This window comes from Capsicum annuum, unplaced genomic scaffold (genome assembly GCF_002878395.1).
Source record: "Capsicum annuum cultivar UCD-10X-F1 unplaced genomic scaffold, UCD10Xv1.1 ctg82686, whole genome shotgun sequence".
NCBI lineage: Eukaryota > Viridiplantae > Streptophyta > Magnoliopsida > Solanales > Solanaceae > Capsicum > Capsicum annuum.
The window spans coordinates 565,413-590,688 of record NW_025893499.1 but is presented as its reverse complement, the minus strand read 5'-3'; the positions used below and the strand labels follow the sequence as shown (position 1 = coordinate 590,688).

General features: G+C 36.4%; 1 pseudogene; it reads right to left on the bottom strand.

Moving 5' to 3' along the window:
* Positions 1-7,977: 7,977 nt before the first annotated feature.
* Positions 7,978-16,058, bottom strand: LOC107857818 (annotated as a pseudogene).
* Positions 16,059-25,276: the final 9,218 nt, after the last annotated feature.

The following is a 25,276-nucleotide window of genomic DNA, read 5'->3' as shown; positions in this document are numbered from 1 at the left end:
TTAGGTTATCTACTGGGACAAAGCACTCACTTAGGTTTAGAGTTTTGATTGAACTCATTTCAATTAGGGTTTCAGGGGACTCATGGGAATGACTGAGAAATAGAGCTTTTTGTGGTTCTTGAGACTGATTTGAAGATGAATTTTTTATGAGGTTTGAAAAAAGAGGGAATTTCAGACATTTTGAATTTTTATGAAGGAAATAAAAAGAACCGGTTTTGATTAGATGGAAAATAATGTTCTGAGTTGATTAAGGAAGAATAATTTTAATTTATAAATAAAAAGATGATCGTTTGGCATTTAAACGACACCCTTTTTTGAATGAACACATCTAATGACAATGGTTGAGACTATTCATATTTGAATTAAATTTTAGATAGATTTTGTTCATATGGGATTGGATAAGTGGCCTTTTAAAATAAAAAATTATAAAAAATTCAAGGCACATTATTTTGGTACTCACTTGAGAGATGGGACCAGGTTCCTTTTTTCAATTTGTGCATGCTTCAACTGTTTCCTTCCACGGCTATTTTCTTGGGTGTATTCCTTCAAAAGTATGATACTGAGTTAGATTAATCATGTACCTACTTAATCATGGATACCTGTCTCTTGCCATAGTCAAATCTGAAAGGGGACACTGATTCATATGATAGGCCAGGTTGTCTTGCTCAAATCATGTTTCAACCTCTGCACACCCCTTTTGATGTTATACTCATCCATTTTTAGGGACCAGGTCCTTTGAAATTGATTATTTAAAAATATGATATCTCTACTAGAAGTGTCTTGAGAGAGAGATTGACTTTAGACCTTTCAAACTTAAGTTATGAGCATTACCTTTTGAGAACATTCTGAACTCCAATCCTCTTTCTCAAACCAGGACCCATGATCACTTGTTAGATTTGGGGACCCACTTGAGTTTGAGTTCCCATTAGGAAGACAATGGAGTAATCAGATTCCTTTTAGTCCATCCAGGTAGAGAATTTCTCTTTGCATTTCTCAAGAGCTTGAAGCCCTTAGGATGTGAATTTTCTTCCTGAATATAATTGATACCATTCATTTTTACTCTAATCCAACTTTGATAGTCTACCTTTGTGTTGATACGCCCAAATTGCACCTCTCTTATAAGAGCGTAAGCGATCACTGTCAAATATAGAATCCAACTGGGTTGGGTGTCGAATCCCACAGGGAATAAAGTGTTCACTAAGTATTGTGATTGTTATCAGACTGTTGATCTAAGGTTCTGAAATAAAGGGGTTTGGAAATGTTAATGATGTTCTTTTTTATTTGTGTTACACAAAAGTCCAGCTACTGAGAGTAAATGTAGATGTAATTTTGATAAGAATGAATTAACTAGAGTTATGCTCACCAAGGTTTTCAAACAATTAGGGTTGTGAGTTTGTGTTTGAATTCTAACTTATGTATCCAATTGCAAGAATTATTGAATTCTAAGGATTACCCATGTGTTTCTCAACCTAATGAGTATTTCACCCTTTACTTCTCTCGAACTTAAATATTCATGAATTATTAAATAACACTCTCATGATGGTTGATCCTGTTAAGGCATCAACCCGTTAACCCAAAGGGTAAAGCTATGGAGTTCAAGTGAATCACTTCTTTTCCCAACATCCACTTTCTTGTCAACCTCAAATTATAACCAACTCTATAACCTTCATAAATAATCCATCAATGCTGGACTTGAACCAGAACACATATAGTCAGAAGTCGGACTTGAACCGAAACTCAGATAATCAAATGACGGACTTGAATCAAAACATATATAATCAAATGTCGAACTTGAACCAAAACTCATGCCATCAATAATGCCAGAGTCGAACCGATCTCAAGATCATAAATCACTGAACTAGAACTACAACTAGTATCAACTCCCAAGTACCAAACTAGAATAAGTATCAAGGATCTCATTTATACAAACTCTAAAATACGCAACTTTAAGGATATATTACACCCCTTTAAGACTACAAGAAACTAACAAGTGTCTTGGCCTAAGGTGGGTTGGAGGGGCCCACTTCTAATCCACAAAAATTTATACTAAGGCAAATTCTACTCCGGACTAGGATAAGGTATCTGAATTTACTTCTAGATGATAAATAAGACACTATTAACCCTAACATAGTAATTCTATCAAAACAAGACTCATTAATTCAATTACACCTTATTTATGGTTCCAAAATACTCTAAATAGTCCAAATAATGCTAATTATACCAACTATATATCCAAGGTCTAATTTCCCATCCCATATCTAGCATAACATCATAAATATACCATGAATTAGCTCAATCTATGAGGAAGATAAACCTAGCCTATTTAGATGCCGAAGAAAGGCCCGAAGAAATCTGCTAAATCATCAATTTTTCCTTCGTAGAAGCTTTCGCAAGGTGCCACGCTATCAAAATCATAATCTACTATCAAAACAAGAACAATGATACCTATATTTCACTATTGTGCCTCGAGTCTAAAAGTATGTAAAAATCCCATGTAGGGTCTGTTTGTCGAATCGCACTTTTAAAATTGACAACACGTCCCTCTATGCTCAAAGAATATTTACCCAAAGAATGGGTGAATTCTGATCTTAAATGGTGCTACATTCAACCCATTAATATTCTAGGAATTTTGGAAAATGATAAAGGATTTAATCTTGAAATTGATAGAAGATTACCAAGAATTCGGAGAAGAAACGTATTACTCGAGCTTAGGAACAGTCCAAAATCACCCACTAATATTTCTCCCAAGTTTCACAATTTTAGGATTCTACACTATTGTAAATGGGTGAAAAATAAGAGAAAACAGGCTAAATGGGGAATTTATAGGGTCCCCAAGTGTCCAAGTATCGCTTAAGCTATAATACCCTTCAGGTCATTTTTTGTGTTTTTGCATAGTTTCACCATTTAAGCTTTCCTATAGCTTCGCCAAGTCATTTATGACTTGTTGAAACTGACAGTTTGGCTATCGGGCAGTTCGTTTGGTTTTTGGAGCCAATTTCCTATTTTGAAGCCTTCGTTAATTCAAATTGGCTACAAAGCAAAACCTTCAACTAAAAAACATTGTATGACAATTCTGATAGTTCTAAAAGTTTTGGAACATCGATTTTAGGTTGGGTGGATCCTTGGTTCGGGTCTCGAGACTCCCAAACTTATTTTAGGTTATTGGCCAGAAGTTAAGAAAAATGACAAGTGGGTGTGGGACCAACTTTTCATCAAAATGACCTCGAATGAGAATTTCAACTATGCCATTGAGTTTGAAACATTGAATTTGATAGGATAGCATAGTTTGTTTGTGCATACGAGATTTCAGATGAATCATGGGGGTTGGCGAAGACTCAAAAAAATTTTGTTGTTATCTGGTATGACTACTAAAGCAGCCCTTTGGGGGCATTAGCGGAGGTCTCTTTAGCGGCCCTATCTCAGCCAACAGTTACCGCTTTAGTGGCCCAGTGTCCTCTTTAGCGGCCTGGCTCGTGAGGATGAGTACCGCTTTAGCGGCACCTAAGATCTTTAGTGGTGACTACTAAAGCGGCCCAATGTCCACTTTAGCTGCATCTGCGTATGTGGGAAGGATATAAATTTCCCACTTGGGAGAAACATATGTAGGTGATTTTGAAGTTTGGATGAAGTTTATTTATGCAATTCTTCATCGAATTTGTGGTAAGCTTCCATTATTTTCTGATTTAATTGTCCATTCTTGTCTAAAATCTCTAGAATCTTTGTGGTTTGAATATATCACCATTATAGCTCATAAATTACCCATTTTTATGATAAATATTCCTTGAGCATAAAGGGACGTTCTATTGGTTTTGAAAGTGCAATTTCATAAATGGGCCCCACATAAAATTTTTACATAATTTTGGTTTTGAGGCACAATAGTGCAATATTGATATCATTGTTCTTGTTTTGTCGAGTAGATTGTGATTTTGATAGCTTGGCACCTTATTAAAGCTTTGCATAAGAAAATTTGGTGAATTAGTAGATTTTTCAGGCTTTTCTTCGGCCTCCAGGTAGGCTAGGTTTACCTTCTTCATAGATTGAGCTATCTCGTATTATGATTATGATATTATGCTAATATGGGGTGGAATTTAGGTGTTGAATTATGAATGAGAATATTTTAATTAGTTGAACCGTTTAAGCTTTCTTGAGACCGTAAATTAGGAGTAATTAGCTTAGTTACTCATGTCGTTGGTGAATTTGGCTTCGTGACTCATGTTTAGAATTGAAATGTCTTAGTTGCTTAAGTTAGGTGAAATTGACTTAGTCGCTCATGTTAGGGTAGATATGGTCTTATTTGCTTAATTTAGCAGAAATTGCCTTAGTTGCTAAGGTTTAACTTAGTTGTTCGTGATTCGGGAGAACAACTGTGTTAGGATAATTTATGGCTTATTCAACATCTAGAAATGAAATGATATACCTTATCCTAGTCCGGGGTAGAAGTTGTCTAACATGGATTTCGAGAATTAAAAGTGGGCCCCTCCGACCAACTCTAGACCAAGACTTGTGTTAGCTTGTAGACGTATTTACATGTAATATACCTTTATAAATATTTTTTTTGGAACTTGAGGAGATTGACTATATTTATTGAGTATGTTAGTTGGATATTAAAGGATTGATGCTAATTACGGGTATTGCTAATGATACTGCTTATATACATGACTAATGTTAACGGTATGATTTATAGATATGACCAATGTTATGGCTTATATATATGATTATTGACATGGCTTCCGAGCATGATAAATGAGATAATTTATAGACATGACTAATGATATGGATTATCTATATATGATTATTGACATGACTTCAGGATATGATAAATGAGATGATTTATAGACATGACTAATAGTCTGGCTTATCTATATTGATTATTATATAACTTCCGGATAAGATTAATGATATAGCCAATCGACATGCTTGGTGATATATATATGATTAATGGCTCATGGGTATGATATGGCTCATAGATATGATTAATGACTTATAGATATGATGTGGTTTATTGATATGATATGGCTTATAGATGTGATTAATGTCTTATAGACATGACTTGTGACTTATAGATACAATTATTGTAATAACTTATAATTATGACTATTGACATGGCCTATGGGCATTGATACGAGACAAGATACAAAAACCAAAAACACAAAAAAATGAGGGGAAACACGAGATAACAAATAAGGTAATGAGATAGAAAGATAGACACAAAATGATAACGAAAGGGCAAATAGAGGGTATATCGAACCCTAAATCCTCCCTTAATGATTACCAAACGCACCTAACTCTTACATGAACCTCAAGAAAATCGGATTCCCGAGCAACCCATGTTTCGAATCAAAGTATCAACACAAGCTAGTCTAAGCTTGTCATTCACTCATAAAAGCATTCATTCATAAATCGTCAAAAGTTGTTAATGAAATGACTAAGGCATCTATTTATAGTGTTTGTCTTTGCATAAAATAACCTATTACAAAAATAGCCCAAAGTGGTTATTTTGGAAATAACTCACATAGGCTCTTCAAAGCATACTCCAAGCTCCAAGCAATTATCCACACATGGAATTGTGGGTTTAGGAGCTTAAAAGGGGTCCACCAAGTACATCCTCGAGCTCTTTGCTTGACCATAGCTTGGACCTCTTTGTATTGGCCTCGAATGATGTAATTAAAAGCTTTAAGGCCCCTTTGGCTTATATCAGGCATGGTTATTGACATAACTTAATAGATGCGATAATGGTATAGTCTATTGGGTTAGTTTATCAGTATGGCTTGTTGATATGGTTCATTGATACGGTTTATAAATATGAGTTCCAGTTTGAGTCCGACAGTTGATAATGATCTTGATACTAGGAGTTTCGATTTAGGCCCAGCAAATAATGATAAGAATGATGAAACTACTGAGTTTCGATTAAAGTTTGGCATTGGGAACTATGTATGGGATGATACGATTCGGATGGATTCTTGGTCATTGCATGATAATTTGGTTATTTAAGGCTATTTAGTTACTTAGTTTCCTTGATTGTACCCTCCAGGCCTACGTTGGGTTATTTACTTTTCCACACTTATTGGCTTTTGGGGGCCAATCTTGTAGTTATAGTGGTGTGATTTTTATGTTACTATTTCATATGTAGTATTTATGTTCGATGGTATTGGAGCTTATTTCCAGGTTTGCCCCTTTTACTCTAACTTAGCTTATTTTATATTGTATCTTATCATATTTATATCATGATTTAGCTCAGTTGACCGATGATGTCTACTGAGTACCCATGGTTTTGATACTTATACTACACTTTTATACCTTTTGGGTGCAGATCCGAGTACTAGTTGTTGTCACTGATTTGATATTAGTGCAGGGTTGATTGTGGAAATTAGGTGAGCTCTTGGAGTTGGAGTTTTCCTTTTTCCTTCTATTTATCTATGTCTAGTCTTTCATCTTCGAGACGAGTTGTATTTGACTATTCAGTACTCATAGTTCATTTGCAGTAGCTCTTGCACCGAGATTATTGAGTCTTAAGATGGTTGTTGATTTTCTATCTATCTGTTAGACTTTTATGATTGTATTATTGCTATTTAAGTCTTCACTTGTTAATTTTTGACTTTTAGGCCATTTTTCACCAAGTTAGCCTATTGCATCTAGCTCCGGGCTATGGTTTAACTTACCTACTGGCCGGATAAAGTAGGTGTCATAATGACTCATAAATCGAGTCTTGACATAAGCGGACATTGAGTCTCTTAAGCGGTCAAGTGTCATTTAAGCAACAGTGGCTAAATCTGTGCATGTCGCTTAAGCAACCTTTGGCCACTTAAGCGGTCATCGCTTAAGCGTTAACAACATCGCTTAAGCAATACCTGCTAAGAAAGTCAAGCCGCTTAAGCGACCAACTCGCCGCTTTAGCAACCCAATAGGTACTTAAGCGAATGCATCAATTGGTGCAAACAAATTATGTTACCCTATGAAATTTGACGTTCTGAACTCAATGGTGCAGTCGAGATTTCCATTCAAGGTTATTTCAATGAAAAGTAGGCTCCACACCCACGTGTCATTTTTTTAACTTTCGACCAATAGACCAAAATGAGTCGGAAGCCTTAGAACTCGGACCAAGGGTCCACCTAGCCTAAAATCGACGTTTTGGAGTTGTTGAAACTGTCAGAATCGAAGACTTTAAAATAAAAAATTGGCTCTATAAAACAAATGAATTATCCTGAACTGTCAGCTCCAGCAAGTTATAAATGACTGGGACGCTAACGGAAAGCTCTAAACAGCAAAATGAGTGAAAATGCCGAAATGGCTTGGAAGGTCATTACACGTTGTGTAAATAAAAGAGAGGAGAGGAAAAATCTATTGATGAGGCATTATATCAAAAGAAAAAGAGAGTAGACGTAGGGACGACACCTTGAGGTTACCTATACACAACAACAATAGAGAGGATCTTAAAAGAATATCTTTCCAACCCAAGGGGACTGAATTAAGACCATATTGAATCCCAACCAGACACTTCAACAATATGTTAATCGATCAGATATGCATTCAAATTCAGATGTCCTAATCGTAATGAAAATACATGAGGCCTCAAATAAATTTGACTAGACATCAGTTGATATTTGTGTACAAGTTTATTCATTTAGTCACCACATAGGCACTAAAGTATAACTTTGAAGACAAGGTTTGCTTGTTAAATTAAACCTAAGAATATAATTAGAACGGTGTGGTTAAGCATAAATTCGTGTTAGCGCGTAACTCAATGAACTTTTATGATCATTTGAAGAGTCGCGACAAATTAGATTCTCTCGAGTGATTTAGATAATCGTGAAAACTGAAAAGCTCAGTTGTGATGCTACATTGAATTTTGCACCTAGAACCTGGATAACCATTTTATCATAGTTCAAAGTGTTCACCGCTGAAAAAAATCTAACACTAAACGAGGATAGATGTCATACACAAGTTAGAATCAAACTGCTTGAAAAAATGTTTAAAACGTTTTATTCTGAACGACAAATTGGAGCCATGGGAGCGTGACTGGACATCAGCGATTGCTAATTTCTAACTTTGTGCCGAATGAAAAAAGTAGTGAATTAGAGCTTAAAAGAAACACCAACAAAATTGGACCAAAACTAACTGCAAGTTTAAAGTGATTTACTATAAAATATTTCAAGTATCCTGCTGGCCTGAAATTCCGCTGTTGAGTTTTGAGGTGTCAAGATTGTAGATGGGATGCAAATATCCAGGAATTTTTTTTGTAAGTTCTCCTTCGATGGCATTTACACAATTTGTCAGAGATGTTCTGTAGTACCTGCTATGCCATAAGGAATCCTCCAAAAACTAGTACAAAAACATGTAAGCTGTGCTGGATATTTCAAACTGAGGCAAAGAAATAAACGATCAGACCAATTTTAGCTAGAGTTGACACCATAGCTCTTGTGGTTGGAGTAACCCTATTACATTTTCAAGAGGCATCTCTCTCGTGCTCTCATTTCCCAGCTCAGTATTTAAAGATCGAGATAGGACATTTACCCAAAAAGTGAGACTACAATTTATTTGCCAACTTTCGGGCAATCATTCTCTAACTGACCTGGAACATGTGTCCGATTCTTCGTCTGATAGAAATCATGGGGTCAAGTCAACTCCAGGCTAGAATCAGCTAATTGGCTCTCCTTTGGCCATCTCATCTCAGTTCATGAACTTAACAAGGTAGCATCACAGTGAGCTTCATAGTCACCATTGTTTCTTCCCCTTTTTCTTTCTCTTGTTTCCACTTCCACTACCGTTGCTAGTAGTACTCTTGGAGGTGCTTCTAGCTGGTGCAAATGGGCTCTGTGGCATGCTTCCATCAAAATCATCAAACATACCGGCTTGTACGGCATTCTGTAGCCACTCGACAAATTCCTCCTCGGTCATGTTCTCTTCCATATTTGGCATTGGCATCCGACCTTTTTGGCCTGAGCTACTTCTCTTCCCATAGCTGTTCTTCAAGGTTACACTAGTATTTACATGAAAGCTGGGTTTGTGACTGTTGATGGGACATCTCATTCCCTGCACACCCAGCATAATGTTCAATTTTTCAAGCACACAATCTAGATACGGAGGCACATCCCTCAGTTAAATTAGGCCATTTGGATGATTAACTAACCTTAAAAGATCTAGGAGGCACCCTTCCATTTTGAAACTACAGAGTAAGGGACACGTTAATTAACAAACCTAACAATGATTTCTCTAAGTCAGTAGTGGAAATATAGAGGAAAACAGGGGGTCCATATTTTTGGATATGACCCAATTATGATTTACAGTGCTAATTATTCATGTATAACATATATGAGCATTTTTTGGCGACTCAGAAAAATCCTCATTCAAGGGAGCTGAACTTTTCCTAAAAATGGAAAAAAGAACACCTATAATACCCATGGAAGATAAGCTTAATAAGTAACTATTGATGGCATTAGAATCACATCTCTGTCTCACTCTCTCTCTCTCACACACACACACCCCCCCCCCCCCCCCCCCCCCCCCCATCCCAGAGATAAAGAGAAAGGATAATACAATTGGGATATGTGCGCCCCAACCACTCAATCAACTTCTGTTCTCCTATGTGATTTGCGGAAAGCTAGCGAAGTCCATACCTTTCCATAATAATAAAAAGCAAAAAGAATTCAATAATAACTACAATAATGGCACCCAAGGGTGTGGCCAAGTGGTCAATAAAGTGGGTTGAGCACCATGTGGTCTCAGGTTCAAATTCCAATAGAGACAAAACACTAGGTGATTTCTTTCCATTTGTTCAGGCCTTGGTGGACAGAGTAACCTCGTAACCTCGTACCTATTGTTGGTGGAAGGTGGAAGGTATCCCATGGAATTAGTTGAAGTGTGCGCAAATTGGCCCGGACACCACGGTTGTTTAAAAAAAGAAAAAGAAAAAAACTACAGTAATGCACTTTTAACCTTTATAGTGCTACGAACAAGTTCCTCTCAATTCTCAGACCAATTCCATTCCACGTTCCAGAAACATAGAAAACTTTTATCAGATGCTGAGAAGAAAAACTTTACCTGACAGATATACCATTCAGTTGCGTTATAGATCCTGCTATCAGCACAAACATAGGCAACAGGATTATCTACCTGCACTGATTGGTGGTCAGTAGTGTAACATATACACAAGGATGAGAGAGAGGTCAAACTAAGGAGAAAACAAAATATTTAAAGAAGAGATTCATCATCAAAGATAGTCTCCTAAAAAGCTTTTGCTTTATTCCTTTTTGATCAAATCAGTTGATACCTTCAGTAGCATTCCGAAAAAGAATGGATGTGAAGGCTGTTCAACCCATCCATCTCCATCTTTTACTGGATGATAATCTTTGCATTCCTGTGAACGGAAGAAGATAAATATCCTTACAAGAACCAATGCTAGAGAGGAGAAAGCAGTGTTGTCAAAGGTGCGTTTAAAATGCACCTTAAGCCCAGGGCTGAGGCTCAAATGTGTTGAGCGCTTTAGTGTCATCATCAAGGTTCTAAGGCATACTTTCCCTTTTAATGAGCTTCTTCTAAGGAGGCGATACTACAAAATTGATATTTCACTTTATCGTGATTTATATTTTCAATTTTGTTCATATATTTATCATTCATTCTTATAACTATTAACCTTGGACTAAACATGTATAAAATTCTGTTTTGTCTCCCTTTACGCCTGTTTGCATTAAAGCCCACGCTTTCTTTGTGCTTTGCACTTAAAGACCCAACGGACATTAAAGCTTCTTTGTGCTTTTTTGCTTTCGATAACACGGGGAGGAAGACAACCTATGTATGTTTAAACTGCACAGAATTCAAGAATTTATAACATGCATATACTGTGATTGGAGGGAAAACCTGGCACCATCTTGCTTTGGACTTTCTTTTCTTAGTGACAACCCAGACATGAAAGTTTCCACACTTTTTGCAAGTAATTCGTCGAACGTCTCTCCAAGAGAATCCTCACCCGCAGCTTCTCTCTGTGTGAAGCCAGAGGTGAAGAATCCATAGCCTCTACCCTGAAATTGTTACCAAGGGTTAAGTCAAAGTATATCAAACATTACAATCACACTATCAGGAGCGCACTTTCCAAAAATATTTCCTGATACAGGATGATCCTTCCTAAAATACAACCTGGGACCAACAATAGAAAATTGACATAAAACTGCTCTGAAAGCAACACATTTACTGATGGATGCCATTATTTATATGATGAACCTACTGGAGCTCAACAACAACATACCCAGTAAAATCCCATAAAGTGTATGCAGACCTTATCACTACCTCGGGGAGGTAGCGAGGTTGTTTCCGAAAGACCTTCGGCTCAAGTGTAGCAAATCCAGGTTCAAAGAAGAGGAAAACAGTGAAGAAAATATGGCAACTAACAAGGGAACGGTGCAAAATCTACCACAAAAACAATAATTAACCACAATAGTGCGAAATCAAAACACAATAGACAACAGAGCGAAATATCTACGGCTAAACCTAAGCTGCCATACTATGGCTAGTGCATGACAACACTCCTACCTGACTAACCATCTACTGGAGGTCATTCATATATATTCGAGTCAACTGACAAAGAGGCAAAAGAGTTAACACTTTAAGACTGCATATGAAAACCCATTTTAATTCAAGCTGTTCCTGTTAAGATACTTTTCTCCGGATGGTTTCTTCAGAAAATGTGATACTAAGCCTTCTTTTTCGAAAGAAAACGGAGGACTGAAGCCTTAGATCTTTTACAAAACATGAGATATATCAAGGACTTGACCATTCTCTTATCTCAGTTAGATATCATTTAAAGTTTGCATCTCTTGTATAAAAGGAAGTTACTTCGACGCAAAGGAAATAACAAAAAATTGAAACAAAAAAAAAGACTCTTTGCTGATTTCACTGTATATCTGTGGCTTATACATAAAAATGTCAAAAATACGACTTCTGATGAACTAATTAAATGACTCAATTATATTAATTCAAACCTTTTGAGAAGGACTTTGGAACCGACAAAGATAATTCAGCAGCTCTTCCCTCCTCAACTCATCATCATATGCTTTTCTTTTTAAAGTATCAAGTAAGACCTGAAACAATCCAATTCTTATCAAGTGAAGGATGAATACCAGATAGAGAACTCAAACCACAAGACAAGAAATGTACCTCATAGGCATTTTGAAGTTTCTTAAAAGCTTCAGCAGCCTTTTCATTGCCCATGTTTTTATCAGGATGGACCAGCATTGCCTAATAGGAGATATAATTAAACTGATTGGTAATTTCACTTCGATAACAGGGCATTTCTGATAGATCTAGCATTATCAGACTTTGAAAAGCATGATGTCCAGAAACATGAGAGACAAACATATTTAGAGCAAAAATTTCAGGAGGGTATAAAGAATAACCTTTTTCCCATATTCTCTCTTGAGAACTGAAGCATCTATACTCTGAAATTGCATTAGGCCAAGTGCTGAATAGTGATCTGTACTGTTTAACAATCTGAGAACTTCATCTTCGGAAGTCATCTCAGCATCAGATCCACTAGTTGAAGGTATGCCAGTGCCACGATCAACCGGATAAACATACCCATCATCAGTAGATGGAGGCACTGATCCGCTAGAATAGAAGCTAGGTGCACCTTGTACTCCAGCTGTTTGATCAGGAAAGCTGTCGGCCCTACTTTGCTTATTTATATTGTTTCTTAAGAAGAATATGAGAATATCACTCGAAATAAATGATAAATTCAAAGCAAAGATTAAACCAATTCATCCAACATATCTCCATGCGCAATATACAGAATACAAAGTTATGACAAATACTGCAAGTCGTTCATGGTTCAACCTGTAAAGAGCTCCTACATTTACAGAAAATAGCACTTAGTGGATAAAACTGGAATCCACGTGAAAAAAAAGTACAAAACAAATGCTAAGAACTAAACTTGAAAACAATCACCTCCACTCAAGACCAGAAGTACTGCAGCCCAAAATCTTCCATAGAACCACAAGTAACTGATACTCACTGCAGAAACTCCTAGAACTGCGATGCTGAACCCAGTAAGAAGTCCAATTACAGCAACTGCTGCCTGAATGTTAATAGCAATTCATTACAGCAAGATATTGAAATGTTTCATATGAGTTAATATTTAAGGAAAGGAATTTAATCAAGAATTAGAAAGACAACACAAAGACAGTGACCACAGGAACTCCACAGAATCAATCTACTAATTGATCAAAGTTACAGTCTTCGAAACTGCTGAAGAAGTTGGTTTGTCCCCAGAATGAAAAGAAATATTTCACTTAAAAACTGTTGTGACCATTTTTAGTGATTCTAGCAACAACTGAAAGACATGGAAAAGTATACAGAATCAAAATCATTAAAAGACAACTACTAGAATCCTAAAGCATGAAATGGCCAAAGTCAAAAGTATACAATTTAAATCGCTTAATTCAGTGACTTCGAAAAAAGTAAAATCCAGAGCTCCTCAAAACTATTTCTAGTTCGGCAGGAAATCATTCATTAGTCAACCCAAAGCTGAGAACTCATGCTCACAAACACCTTTTATCATTTCAGGGGTAGACAATGGTGCTTTCCATATAAGAAAAGAAGCTAGACTCTTACCAAAACCAATAGAAACTTGAATTTAGCGGCTGCAACCAAAGAAAGAACACCACACCAGATAACTGAGAGAATTGATGTCATCCCCATACATAGAAAGGACTCAATTCCTCTAAGAGCATAATTCAACCAAACCATTGATAATAAAAGCATTATATTTCCAAAATGCATAAGCCAGCCACTGTAGGGTATGCTTGCTGAACCTTTTCTAGAACATACCCAGTTGCAACTAATAAATTGCTCTTTAAAGGGTCAAGCAAAGGCTTCCACCTCACTAACCACTGAATTGATATCTTTGAGACAGACAGAGCCAACGTCATCAAGTTGCTAAAAACAACCATAATAGACACTTCAAAATTTTCTAATGTATTATCTCCATCCAATCCTGTTCCCAAGTGACCAAAACATCCGTCTGAACTATCTGAGTGGTTACTAGTATGTGGAGATGTCTCAACTCCGTCTCTTGACTCGGGATCCACCCCTCTACTTTTATGACTTTGGAAAGTTCCTGCGTCGCTGCTTTCAGGCCTTGTTTCCTCTGCAATCAACAAGGAGACAGTACCTTCCTTGTCCTTTTTAAGTGATCTTCTAGATTTGTGCTTGCTTTTCTTTTTGCCTTCACTTTCATGTGGATTGTTTAAGCTCTCTGTTAAAGATATGCCAGAAAGATTACCATTAAAAGGCTCTTCAGCATTTTTTTCCTCTGCCTCAGTCAGATTACTGTTCTCATTCTCATTTAGCAATCCAGATCCAGAATCTGAAACTCCATTTCTGCACTTCTGTCTGTTTCCTTTACGAGCCATTGACTATGTACGGTATCAAAATGCTCTAGCAACAAGCCAGTTTAACTCATATCCAGTGTCCTCATAAGATATCGAAAGTCCTGTGTCACAAGATATACGAAAGTAAGCAAAACTTCAGAAAATTTCAACAACAACAAACCCAGTATATTCCCACCTAGTAGGGTCTGGGGAGAGTAGAATGTACGCAGTCCATACCAATACTTCTAAAGAAGTAGAGAGGCTGTTTCGGATAGACCCCCGGCTCAAGACACAGGACAATATACAAAAATATTCAAAGCATAAAACATTATAAAACTCATAAAACATGATAAAACTAACATAAATACAATATCCACAAAAATAATGTACATTACCAAACAAAAGAAACCAAAACCCTCCTAACTACGGACTATGATTCATCCCCCCCACCTTATCCCTCTATCCTAGTATTTTTCCTCCAAACCTTCCTATCCAGGGTCATGTCCTCAGTGAGATGTAACTGCTCCATGTCACGTTTAATCATTTCTCTCCAGTATTTCTTCAGTCTACCCCTACCCCGCTTGAAACTATCTAACGCTAGTCTCTCACACCTACGAACTGGGGCATCCATGCCCCTCCTCATCACATGACCAAACCATCTCAACCTCACTTCCCGCATTTTTTCCTCCACCGATACCACTCCCACCTTCTCCAGACCACACATCCAACGCAACATCCTCATTTCTGCCACCTTCAACTTTTGGATATGGGAAGTCTTACCTGGCCAACACTCCGCTCCATACAACATAGCCAAACATGAACAAGTGTGCGGGCATATCTCATTCCTAATGCATGCAGCAATTCAGTTGAATTACCTTTCTTCACAATTGGCAGTCGTGATTGTAAAGGCAACAGAACTCTCCTCGTGCTTATTCCTCAACTAGAGATAATAATGGATACTTCGGCTTTAAAAATGTGGCGAAATTCCAGTTCTAGTCAGATACACTAAAGGAAGTTTTTAAAACTATCGTTCAGTCACTCGAACTCAATCAGAAACCTATCTTTCATTATTAACCTTCTTTCTTTACAATATACTGTCATCTTCACCAAGATTTTCCTTGATCTAGTCATGTTAAAGCATTGTGTGCTCAGTTCTCTCAATTAAAATCAATTTCCTTTAGGCAGGAAATACATAAGCTAATCAAATGGAAGGGAAATACAAGGAATTAATGATGTTATGAATCCAACATCACTGGTTTGAATGAGTTTCAGCAACATCTTCTACTTGAAACATAAAATCAAAGAGAAATTATTGGTTATCCTTTAAAATCATATTGAACTTAAAACATACGGTATCTTGTCATTCCATGTTAAAGTTTTGGGGAAGGTATATCTTAAGGTATCTTTTCATTACATGTTAAATTTTGGGGAAGGTAATCTTATTAGAATTTAAAATAAATAAGGTCAATTTTCCGGGTAGTCCAATCAGGTCCACAAAGTAGGATGGGGGAACTGAATTAAACGAAGGAATAACTTGGGCATAAGAATTCGTTGATATATCAATTTGTACTGTGCAGTAGAACATTTTGCAAGGTCACCTGAGGCTAACTTCCTAAAATCAAAAAATGAACGACCACAAGTGTGAGTCTAGTTTTTTTTCTATGGAAGAAAAGAAACATAATGGCAGTTCCTATCCTAATAATAAAAAGAAAAAAGCAAATACTGCAATATCTACTTTGGATGTCAAAAACTATTTCGATTTAATAATGATGAACTTTTTATAGCAAAGGGAGATTTAATGATATAAAAGAGAAACGTTATTATGTGGAAAGCACGATATCGATTGTACACTAATAAGGAACTAACAACTAAAGTTGTTAAGGGTTCATTTAAGATGTGTTTAAGCTCTAAAGCTCAATTAAAGTCATGTTGTGCGCTTTGATTCCCTTAAGTAGTGGTCTAGTATAGGTGCAAAGATTGTGCCTCATTACTAATGGGCACAGTACATTTCTCTTGGTGGAAGACAATATCCTTATCAACTCTGTCTTAGATTCTCTTCCTACTTATGTTATATCTCTTTCTCCTTTACCGACCACAGTGGTAAAGAATAGGACAAGCTTAGGAGAGATTTTCTATGGCATGGATACAAGGAAATCAAATGATATAATCTGGTGAAGTGGGAGACAGTTCTACATAGCAAAAGGAGAGGGGGGATGGGCATCAGAGACCTGAGGAAGCAAAACAACCTGTTGATGAAATGGTTGTGGAGATACAATGAGGAGAGGCAATCTTTGAGGAAAGACTTGATTAAATGCAAATATGGAGAGGGTGGTTTTTGATGCAGCAATGCTAGTATTGATATGTACCGTGTGAGGGTGTAGAGAACAATCAGAAACATGTGGCCTAAGCTTGAAACAGATTTGTACATTAAGGTGGAAGAAGGTAGGAGAACTAGGTTTTAGTGGGACGTTTGGCTTAAACAGAGCCTTTGAAGGACTTGTTTCCAGACTTATTCAGCTTATGTACAGACCCTGATGCAAAGATCAATTACTATTGCACAGAGCAAGGATGGGACCTTTCTTTCAGAAGGTTGCTTAACGACTGGGAAATAGAGATAGTAGCCAGATTATTGGAGGAAGTGGGGAGTTTTGCAGGCACCATAATACCCCTGATGTAGTAAAGTGGGCTCACAATAGGGATAAGATATTCTCAGTTGGCAGGGCTTATAGGAAGGAGGTTAATGTACAAGGTAACAACAATCAGAAGTTATGGATAAGGGTTTGGAAGAACTCAGCACCAATAAAAGCCAAGTCTTTTACTTGGCTGGTTGTTAGGAAAGCTTGTCAGACACATCAAGTTTTGAGAAGAAAGGGAAGATCATAATCCCTTAGTGCACTTTATGTGGGAGGATAGGAGAGATTAACAATCACCTATTCTTACACTGCCCCTTCACATTCCAAATTTGGCCCATGTTTCTCAACATCTCAAGTGTGGAATGGACTATGCAAGAAAACACTGCAGATTTACTAAGTTGTTGGATTAGAAGAGGAGGGAGCAAGACAAAAAAGATCTGGTGGAATCTAATCACACACTGCAACTGGTGGACAGTGTGGAAGGAAAGAAACAGTAGAAACTTTGAAGATATATCCAATTCCATTCACAAGGTTAACTGGAATTGCATTGTATCTCTATTCTCTTGGTGTAAACGTATAGGTTTAGAGGATTCTGATCAATTTCTAGATTTCCTAGGATCCTTTTAAGTATTTCTTTCGGTTTTTCTCTTTCAATTTAAAGGTTGCCAGCATATCCTTAAATGCTGAAGAATACAAAGCTACCAAGTTAAAAAACGAATGGGCTCTATCTCTAAAAGGGCTACTAGGTAATAAATATAATTAGTAATAACACATTAATTGTTAGTTGTCATTGCAAGTGGTTTTTAAAATGATTTGGAATAAAAAAAACTAATATTTCAAAAAACGAGTACAGACAATAAAACAACATATTTTCATCTAAAACAAAATTTTGAGATGGTTCTTAAACTTGACCGACATGAATTTTACTTCATATTATCTGCTTGATTTCATTTTTCTCTATATTAATGTTTTTATTCATTGATACTCACACTTATTCTCCACTCCCTGGAGCTTAACGCCCTAACACATTTGGCTCTTTTTTGCTATTTTCACTTTTGATTACTTCACTGACTATAAAGGTTGCTGCAATCTTATTGTAAATATATTCCTGCAATATTTCTGTTAAAAAAAATTGATACAATTTCCCCACTTGAAATTGGATGCCATATACTCCATTTGTTCCACCAAACTAAACCTCGTTTCCTTATACAACCAAAGATTCAATGAGCTCCTCTTTGACTACCCAAAAAAAAAAAGTAAAATTGACGGAAGGGAACTGCATATTCTTTCACTTTTGACCCACTTCACCAATTTAAGATTTTATCAAAAATCCGCATTTTACGTTTAAAATCCATCTAGTTAACAAAAAGCAATACTCCAATGAGATCATTTAATCAATTGTGGTGGTCACCGCTTTTAGTACTTGAGTATATATGCATTAAGGGGTCGTTTGGTAGAGTGTATTGGAAAATATAATGTATGCATTAGTTAATGTGTATTACTAGTACCTTGTTTGGTACATCTTTTGGCCTATGTATAACTAATGCAAGCATGTTATACACTATTGTGTATTGAAGTGTGTATTAGTAATACACTTCATTTCCTATGTATTGTAATACAAAGACTTTAAACACATGCATTAACTTATTAAATGACCTTAATACCCCTCAATTTCCCTCTCAAAATATTTCACCATTCCTTTTCCCCCCATTTTAATTTGCAATAGTGAATCTTTTCAAAACATTTCACAATTTCTTTTCCCACCATTTTAATTTACAACAATGAATAGTTGATTTAAATAATTGTAACATATTTTTGTTTTGCTTCAAGGGTCTTTAAAAAGATTAAAAAAAATTGAAACTATTTGTTAATTTTACGTCTTATATTTTATTTTTCTTTTGACTATATGTTAATCCGTCGGCGTAACATTTCATGCGCAAAGACGAAGGTCTTGCTATTAATCTTGAAACCTCTATATACTAGTTCAACAATACTAATTATGTTTGAGATGGCAAAAGAACTTTGTTGCAAAAAAGTGTACAAAATCAAAAAAGGTATTACTGTAAACAAACATTTCTTTTATAGAAATTATGTAAGATGTATTATTTCTTATACATCAAACCAAACAATGCATAAGAAATAATACATGCATAACTAATACAAGCATTACTAATACAAACATTACTAATACACTATATTCTATACACTCTACCAAACAACCCCTAAGAGTATCAAAGATGCAAAATTGTTATTTTCTGGAGATTTTCCTTTGGTACCTTATTCGGAAGGACACTTTGATGAATATGTGTCCTAAATTGGTTAAAGAGCAAGCACAAACATTGCACAGTACTGCAGCTAAGCAACCTAAGCAATGCTTGGTTTGGGTCATGTTGACTAATTGAATTCTAAAAGCCAAAGCACAACAATAGGACACTGATGTAGGACATTATCATACTAAAAGTTCAGTATTCAAATTTGATCAAATGAGCAAATTATTAACTATAGATTAAATAAATGTTATATCTGAGACTAATTCAAATTTTGGAACTTGAAGGCCTTCGTCCTTAGAAAATATCAATCATGTTTTTGTATTATTGTGCAATATCATTTATCTAATGTCTCAACAGCAGATGCATTTTTCTTCAACACTAGTCCCTACATCCAAAAGAAACCCCATCCAACCCTTAAACAAAGAACAGAAAGTTCATAGGTAGTATTTAATAATAAAAGAGAGGTCAATTTGCTCAAGAGCACCCTTTTACAGTAGAACAAGAACCACCATAAAATATTACGCAATGATGCACATCGTTATACTAATCTAATTGAATAAAAATACAGTGTTTGTCCACATAAATCAATTGAATAATCTGATATTTTCTTGATTTTGAGTTAAGCCCAATGTCCTAGATATTAGAGTAAACCCTTTGAAAAATGAAAATCCAAAAAGAAATAGATGTAGACCCATGGATCAAAATACACACGTAAAGCAAGAAATGCTTACCAGAACATGTAAAAATAAGTTTTGAAAACTAGAGCAATCGGACAGAGGGGGGAGAGCAAACGAAAACACTAGGGGAGGCAGTCAGGCAGGCAGCCGAACCACGGCTATCAAAGACTAGAGCAGCCAGCACTTGCCACAAGTCACAAGCCCAATATTCTTCAATCTAGCCCCTTACTTCCTGATTAAATTTACTATGCAGCACATGTTTATGTTGCGTTTCGTAAAGGTAAGTTGACACTTTTTCTGAACTCACTAAAAATAATATTTCAGACCCTTCGATCATTGACTTTGCCTATATGGCATTAAATAGCGGACTAGAACGAGAATAGTGTAGTCACACATCTGGGGTGGAAGTGGTTTGATCAATTTTATATTAAAATAATTAAAAATAATATTAAAATTAAAAAAAAATAAAAAATAGTTATTTTTTTCCTATATTATTTTTAATTAAAAAATATTTTTCAAAATTTAAAAATAATAAATTTTAAAAATAAAAATAGAAAACCCTTATTTCCCAAACCCCCCTTTCCGTCCAGCCCCCACCCCCGAAGTTTCCTCGTAGTCTGAGCCTTAGAGCGTGTCAAGCGAAGTGTAATTCCAGCCCTAAAAGATTGAGAAGTGACTTCCCAAGTAATTGGTGTTTAAACCATATAGAATTTTCTTAAATTTAACTTTTGGTCATGTAGAGAATTGAATTAGCTTTTCAACGATACCAATTTAGTCAAATCCGGCATCGGGGTGAGAAGTTATAACTATTTTACTGAGAGTTGTCGGAATCGCCCAAGTACGACGGACCATCAAGTCTGCGAAGGACTGTCGCTCGGACCGTCACGACCAAGGCAGAAACTTCCTTTTCTGGCCCAAGTGCGACGGCCAAGACGACGGACCATCGCTGTGACCGTCGTCCTGAGGTGGTGTGGCCTCACCATGGCCATCGTACAATGAACGATCCAACGGACCGTCGGACTTGCGACGGATCGTCGCTCCGACCGTCGCATCGAGGCAGTGTGTCCCATTCCTGGCCAACATGTGACGGACAACCTGATGGACCGTCGGACTTGCGACAGACCGTCGCTCCGACCGTCATAGACCCCCCAGTTCAGTATTTTTAGCTTGTTTTTAAAAGGGGTTTTGGGTCTTTTCCTTTTTAACCCTCAGATATATTCCAAACGAACTTGATAGCCTCATTATCTCCCAAAACATCCAAATTGCAGTTGGGTCTATACCCCATAATTTTAATCCTTGAGAAGTTAATAGTTGAAATGTTTGAGATATTAAAGTATATGAGTATGTTGAGATTTTGAGACAAATAGCTGAAATTTTCAAATTTCTACATGAGTTATGAATCTATATGCTATCTATTATGCTTTTGATGAGTTTTAACTTGAGATAGAATTATGGGTTATTAAGTCCTACTTGAGACTGAGATTTTATGAACTCTTATGCTATAAGCACCCATGATTTGAGTATTCTGAGATTATTGAGAAATGTTTTGACCTAATGGTCATTGAGTTTTGAAGTTCACTCTACTACATGAGATTACCGATTATTGGGTTCGTGGTGAACCATGAGATTATTTCTAAAAGTGGATTTTCATCAGATAAGTACAGATAATCTAAAGGGAGTAGTATTTAGCACCGAGCGGGTAAGTTACTACGGTTTATTACCCCAAAACTACGTGTCACCGTAGGTTGGGCCTAAGGCTGAGTTTATAATTATTATTGGGCCTAACAAGAAAGACAAGAGAACACAAAACAACTCCAAAATAGTCCACTAATCTTAAGGATTTGAGGACCCTTTTGAAGACCACTCTCGGATTCGCTATCAACAACACAATAACAAGATAAAGAGGTGTGTTTTCAACACCAAAACATCCACAATATAAGATGAACAAGATAAACACAATGGTTACAAAATTCAGATTCAACAAGCCACAAAAACAGTCCACTATGAATCTACAAAATGCAATAAGATAAAGATAGGTAGATTGACCAAATGAGGGAATAATATTAACAACCCAAGACTTGTTACACTCTTGACCTTTAATACTACACACAACATAAAACTATATCTTACGTTGGTACAAGAGTGACCTCGATCTCCCAAGCATCCAACGTTTCCAAGCTTGAATCCAACACGAGTGATTCCACACTCAAGTTGATTTCCCTAGTTACAAGTTTCAAATTTATGGTCTTCTCTCCTTAGAGAGGAAATGTTTCTAAGTGTTATACAACATCCATATTCAGCAAAGTCTCCTAACAAATGACCTAAAAGGTTCCTTATATAGTAGTTTATAAATAAGGTGTGAAATGTCCAAAATGACTCTTTAGTCTCAATTCTTCAGGTGAGTGCCCTTGGAGAGCATTATATGGACGGTTTTGGACCCTTTTTAAGTCCTCATTTGCACTTCACTTTCACACTCCAAGTCTCGGATTTAATATATCTCACAAATATGCATCCTCGTGGTCGTACCCGTATCATCTCCCCTTCTTGAAAAGGATTCGACCTCAAATCCATGCCTTGCAAAATCAAGAAAAGACAAACAAGCACACATTCTCATGACATGAGGGTTAGGATTAGCAAAATATACATATCAATATGCCATGCTAAGGTGGAACAAACTTGAAGTACATCCATGGATCCTTTGTGTTGAACATAAAAAGCTTAGTGCAAATGTCACAAAGGAAGTGTCTATGACGAACATTAATAAATAATGAGCATGGGCTAAGACAACTCCTACCATACCCTAAGATGGTACCTGGATCGAATGGGAGAAGTAGCCATGGACATGGGTTTCGGCCACTCTCACTTTCCCCTAAGGTGTCATCCTCAAAATTAGGCATACCCTGTAGATCATTAGTGGAAATATCATGAGCACAAAGAGGGTAGAGAAAGGTATCACACAAGCTAAATTCAGCTATGGTGTCCTTATGCATGTACTCACTAGCTTCAAGTCCATCACCACTAGTATACTCAACATAGGGAACACATAAAGAAGAAGTTGATGGAATTTCTAAGCATGTACCACCTTTTATTTCAAGAGAATAATCCCCACATAGTAATCACCATGGGCTGAAAAGGAATCATTCATAAAAACATTTTTACAAGAACAATCACATTTTGGGTTTCCCAAGTAATCAAGCAAATCATGGTCATCTTCACCCGATTGACTATTCTTTTTCAAGACTGCACATTCCCTACCCTTAAGAGTACTCTCATCTTTCAAGAAGAGATTTCCATCTTGAGGAGAAATATTGTCACACCATAGTGGGTTAGCATATAGGCTATAGCTTCCAAGACAAGCCATGCCGTCACCATCACTTGCACCACTATGTTCATTAGGAGTAAATAAACTATCTTCAAACAAGACATTGTGCCTAAAGAGTGAATGATCTAACCCGCGGATAGATTTGGAACTTTCACTCTCTAAGGAATCATTATCAAGTTTCAAGATATGTCAAGCACATAATTAACCCTATGAGCCAAACAAACATTAGCATTTTTACAGCAACATAGGCTCATAAGTTCACTCCTTTTTCCTTGGCCAATATCTTTAAATCCTTCACTCACTTGAGATTCATTAATTATATCACACATATCCTCAAGTGGTGGGCAAGTTTTACTCACAAGTTGGGCAGCAACTTCCTCCGGGAAGCTCTCAACGCAAGGTGCTTTGACAATTGGATTTTGTGGGTAGAGTTTGGGTAGCAATTGGCATATCATTTCAATGTGCTATTTCATATCTTCAATATTGTCATTAATACGATCAAATGTGGCATTGAAATTATGGGCAGTCATTGTACCTAACAAAAAGACACAACAAATAAAGAAAACAAACAAACTTGTTAGATCAAAAATGTCTCACCACACTCTCACTCTCGGTTTTACCTCACACTTGGTTTCACAAGTGTTGAAATCCGGCTTGTACTTCGTGAGTGATTGAGTGTAGAGTCTACTCTTGTCCCGAAATGAATTTTTGTTTGAAACTCAAATGAAATCTTGTAGGACTTGAGTCAAGAACTAACAACGAATTCAAAAAGATAAAAGTACACAACAAACGTAAAGACGAACAAACGGACACAAACTAATATAAAATCTAGTAGGAGTTTACTAGCTAGTCAATCAGCGTTCGGACCAATCAAACGAAAATATGGAACAATAAAAAGAAACTAAGAAAATCTGAAATTTGAGCCAAAGTTATTGTGTGAACAGTAACAAGAATAACGTGGCAGTACGCAATTGGTTGCGGTTTCTAATAATTTTTGTTGTCCAATTTCAAGTCTTGGTCAATTTACAATTTAGGAATTGGTGGAATTTGTTTAAGGAGGGAAATTCAAACAAGTCTTGGAGCCCTTTTCAATTGCAAGTTTCAAGAATTTGACATTACTTGTACTTCTCCTTAAAACATGGGTCCTTGAATCATGGAAAGTTGTTGGAAAGTGGTTGAGATGTGATTGACTAGTTGATGAGTGATGGTAAGTCTTTCAAGACTAACAAAGCTTCACCTTTTTTCCTTCACCTTTATAGATCTAAGGTTCACTTTATTTTAGCAAGCTATGAAGGTTGTGAAGAACTTCAAGTACAAAATCAACAATCACCAAGAACAACCAACAACAATTCTCCAAAAACACCAACAATTTCACACGGCCAACTTCCAATTTTCACAATACACTATCTTCAATACTTGGCCAAGAAAACTAAAACTTCAACAAAATGGTTCTTAGGCCACCAATGAACAACAATATCATATGTTGATGAAGGCCACAAGGCCAAAACAGTCCACCACAACAATGTTCAACAACAAATCGATCAATTCCAAGTTCACGAAAACAACACCAACAATGTAAGCTCAAACTTAGATTTAGACTCTAGAGTGTTAGATATGAAGAAAACTAACACTAGAAACAACAAAACAAGTAAAAATCTCAGCCAAGGTACAACAATAACACTATTTTGGCCAAGAACACAAAATGGACAGATTTGCTTCTTTTTAATTTTTCAGTTTTATAAAACTTTTTTTTCTATCAAGCAAGCCCAAGATTGATCTTGTAGGAACAATATCAATCCATGATCTGATACCAAATGATACGAGAAAGACAATAGAACATAAAACAACTCCAAAACAGTCCACTAATCTTAAGAATTTGAGGACCCTTTTGAAGACCACTCTCGGATTCGCTATCAACAACACAATAACAAGATAAAGAGGTGCGTTTTCAACACCAAAACAGCCACAATATAAGATGAACAAGATGAACACAATGGTTACAAAATTCGGATTCAAC